Source organism: Pinus tabuliformis, chromosome 5_2 (genome assembly GCF_031772625.1).
Source record: "Pinus tabuliformis cultivar Carrire ecotype Pingquan chromosome 5_2, CPIR1, whole genome shotgun sequence".
Lineage (NCBI taxonomy): Eukaryota > Viridiplantae > Streptophyta > Pinopsida > Pinales > Pinaceae > Pinus > Pinus tabuliformis.
The window spans coordinates 1,015,065,608-1,015,070,095 of NC_142306.1; the positions used below are offsets into that span (position 1 = coordinate 1,015,065,608).

A 4,488-nucleotide genomic window follows, 5' to 3' on the forward strand; every position below is an offset into this window, starting at 1 on the left:
CAAGTCTACAATAATATCATCATCTAAATCCAAATCTAGAAAGTGACTTGCTTTAGTACCGGAAGATGACAACCTCTTATCCACTCCTAGATCCTTGCGACTGCAAGTTTTCTTCTCATTCTATTATTTCTTTATGCCAATTGTGCTCCCACTTCTACCTCCATGCATAGGGAAGTCATTAATGCCATGACCTCTGATCCTCCTCACACTGTTGAGAAAATCATCATCATTGTTATCTAAAACAAGCCGCACAAGAGCACTATAATTACATAGTAGAGAGGGAATTGGCCTTTCACATATGTCAACAAGGAAAAACTCTTCTTCCTCCTTTTAATTATGAAGGATCACTATTGAAATAGAATGACTTTCACTAGTAAAGGACTACAGAGATTCTCCACTATAGATTGATGAAAGAGGCAAATCCTTTTCATTGGAATCCAACGACCCAAGAGTCATAGGTATAAACACTAGTTCCTTCACTGATTAACTTGGAGTAGGAGGAATTTCTTGCCTGAACATGTGTATATGTATTTCCCTTAGGGTTGTAGGATGATTGCACTTTTAGAATACAGGTTCCTTATTGGGAATACCATAACAAGAAATATGAAGGATTTTAATTATTAACATCACACATAGTAGCAAAGAAATCTTCACAAGTTACTACTTCACTAGTTTTCCTGCGTTGCTCATGATCTACACTCCATTTTTTAAGCTGATCCGCAACGACCAATGTTTCTGCCTTGGCTTCACTTTCACTTTTTAAGGCATCTTGTAATGAATCCTTGCATTTATTTCAGATCTCTTTTTGAAATACACTATGATAATGGTCATGTTATCTCAATCTTCAGCTAAAGTTGTTGATGGCGCAAGACATTTGGCAAGCACATTTTCACAAACTGTTGAAAGTTTATCATCAACATTAATGTGCTCATGTATAAAGTCCACAACTTGTTGACTATACATGACATCCCAAACTCCATTTATATATGGATTCACAATTATAGTATGTTTTTAAGCAAAGAGCAATTTGTTTTGTTTGAATTTCATATCTCCAATAGCCCTTGCCAAATTTAAACTTCCATTGATACATCCAACATGATTGAATCCTTTAGCTCGAAGAATTCAATCCCTTTCATTCTCAAGCTCTAGCTTGTGATCTCATGGCAAGTTGTACAACTAAACCTTTCTTGAGGTGACACAATGTGAATCGCCAACCTTGGCCACAATAAGATGCTCATTTCGAAAAAGTACAACACATGTTGTGCTTCCAGAAGTTGACTCCAGAAAAGTTGGAATTTGGTCCCTATTCAATTTGCCCAATCATCTTCTTCATCTTTATCTCTATTCTTTATGTTTCTTGGAGAAGACCATATAAATCCCTCTAACAAGTTAGTGAATTTGTTGAACTTATCTGCAAGTATAGCTAATTCCCTCCAACCTCTTTGGCCATGCATCATCTCATCCATATTGTAAAATGATCTTTGAAGAGTTCCACATAATTCATCATTTGTGTAGGCCTCAACTTTCAAAACTTGTGTATGAAGATACTTTGCACAAAACTTCGATACAACTTTACCTCCATGTCTATTATAATCACCAAAAAATGATGTACAATTATCAAGACCTAGAATTGTTGCATGTGCATCTTCCATTGTTGCATGCCACCCTTGCATAGAAGAGAGACCAAATCTGATTCACTCTTTGTCACCATCTTTTGACAATTTATTTGTCTTTGTGCTACTGAGGTATATTACCCATTATGATTTCTAGGAAAAGGAACTCAAAACATTTAAATGCCATCCCTTCCCTTTATCGTCGTGTTTCCAATGTTGCCTCCTCTCCTTCAAATGCTTCTCTTAGAGATTCAATAGAAATTATTAATTGAGATAGATATTTTGTGGCCATTTTCAGACTTGCCTCTTTGGCCATTGAAACAACCAACTGATGTTCCTCTTCCTCCTAGTGTGTAGCATGAGCTCATCAACCATTTTCTCAGTTTCTTTATATGCATATAAGGCCTCTGCTTTTTTTATTGCAATGTCTTTGGCCTTCATCAAATGCAAGTATTCTTCTTTCATGTTTTCTAATTCATTCTTCATAGCTTGCAATTCTGCAACAATTGTTGCATGCCTCCCTTTTGCAACTTCCAGTTGTGTCTTCCAAGCAACACTTCATCTGTCACACCTTTCTCCATCTCCTCAACTCTCAACCTTGCAAGTTCAGAGTCTTGTGTTGCTTGGTGTTCTACAGTCTTTGCTCTCTCCAAATTTAGTATTAAATCATCTATGAGCTTCTTTGTGTTGTCCAACTCCTTCAAAAATTGCACCTTCACATCTTCTACTACACTAAGTTGTTTCTTCAAAATAGGGAGCTCTTTATGCAGCCCTTGAAGCATAGCCTCAACAAATTGGTGTTTCTCCATGTTCACAATTTGTTGTGCTTGCCAATCAACTATTCCTTCAAACGTGGTAACTGCCTCTTTGATTGATTCAAACTACATTGTAGTGTCTATTTCAACCATGTTTATGATCATAGTCTCTTCTGCACGATCATGCCAAGAAGTACCATTTTTTTCCTTTTCACATGACATAGTTACTCTCTTTGTTTGAGAAACACTGGGTTGAGCAATACCCAACTCAACGTTATCTACTCCATTACTCTTTGTTTCATTCAAGGATGTGAATGGTTTAGCACTATCCATTTGAGAATTTTGGACCTCAGTAACGATCTCTTCAATTTTAAGTTGTCTAGTGGCACCCATATCTGTAATATCATAGTTGATAGTTTCAACTCCATTAGATGAATTGGGGGTAGAGCTAGGATCAATACTGATCATTAACTCCTTCAAAGACACATTTTCAAACCCTTTGTTTGCATTTGATGGCAATAAAAATCTTGTTTCTGACACTTTCAAAATATTCTCTTCTGATGATGAAGAAACATCAAAAACTAATGTAAAACCAACTTGTTTATGATGCTTCCAAAGTATTCCCTTCTAATTATGAAGAAAAATTGGGCACTAATTGCAACCCAACATCTACTTCATTTATGTTGCTTTCTTGAGAGGGTAAAGAAGGTACAATGATCTCCCTTGCTTTATTTTTGCGGGCACCTATCCGAGCCTTGTTAGATGGCACTAGTAATGTAAAATAATCTAGGTGTGCCTTCACCCATGCTTTAGCCTAATAGGAAAACTAAATTCTACAGCAACATTTTGCAAATAAACCCTCCAAACTAGCAAGAGAGCCAACTCTGACACTACTATAATATCCCTTAGGGGAAATTTACCGTTAGGGTTTGAAAAGGGCACATGACAAGATTTGTATTCTAGCTAATATTACAATATTCTTTCAAGTTTTGCAAACAGAGGTAATATTGAATGCAATAAGACAGTGTAATTAGTATTCAACAACTCATACACATGAAGCCAATCCAACAGTACATAATGGGTTAGAAGTTCATAGTCCTCCCAATTTCACATTACAGTGTAAATTCACGACATTTGATATTGCATCAGCCAACCCTATTATCCTAATACTTCTTGGTTTGACCTTCCACCAACCATTTTGCTACCTCTTTGTCGGCACAATCCAACTAGTTGGACTTCGTTTGCCATCATTCATGCCACCAAGGTGTTCTGATTCTACAAACACACCTCAAGGTTGTCCTGCTACCACAGACCCACACAGGGTGATCTAATGCCCAAATCAAGCCCTAATATTGACATGTTGCCACAAATTTTCTTGGAGAAGGCTACAGGGGTGAGCCATTGCTCTTGAATCAGCCTATGTTCCCCTAAACAATCCTTCGTTGCCTCAAGCAATCCTTTGTTGCTCAACTAGACCTCGAAAGGGTTTTTCTATCACAATGGTCACTTCAAACAAATTCGCTACCCTCAACTGAACCTCAGAAAAACTTTGTTATCTTTGATTTTGACCTTTAGGCGAATATCGTTGCCATAAAGAAATCCTTGAAGGGGTAGCCACAACCACAATAAGTTTATTGAATCCTTTCACTATCACAAGGGAATAATATGAGCCTCAAGCCTAGTCTCAAGAACTTCACAACCTTGCAAACAATTGCGTTGCATAAGAAAAACTCCCTCAAGATGGTCATTGCCTTAGGAACTCCATTGCTAATATTTACCCACTAAAACAATTTCGTTGCTTCAGAAAATCTCCTTGAAGATGGGCCGTGTGCCTCAGATAGGGTTTTTTGCTACCCAGGCTTCACTCTCTGAACTCACTGTGCTTGGAAGGCCTTAAACAAGGTTGTGTTGTCACAAATTAGCCCTTTTTGCTGCCCAAACAACCACATAACCTTGAAGCCACATATTTGCTTCCACAAAAATCCCTTATTGCTACAAATAGATGAATGTTGCCTCATAGATTATGCCAACAGATTACAGAGAAGGGATTGGCTAGGGTGGAATTATTCACCACCAAACCCAATAAAAAAAGGGGTCTTAAAACCCTCCAAGACCCTTAA

At 37.5% G+C, this 4,488-nt stretch overlaps 1 pseudogene; it reads right to left on the reverse strand.

Annotated features, from left to right (window-relative positions):
- Window positions 1-759: 759 nt before the first annotated feature.
- LOC149162715 (putative protein phosphatase 2C 21 pseudogene) lies at window positions 760-1,745 on the reverse strand (annotated as a pseudogene).
- Between the last annotated feature and the right edge of the window lie 2,743 nt (window positions 1,746-4,488).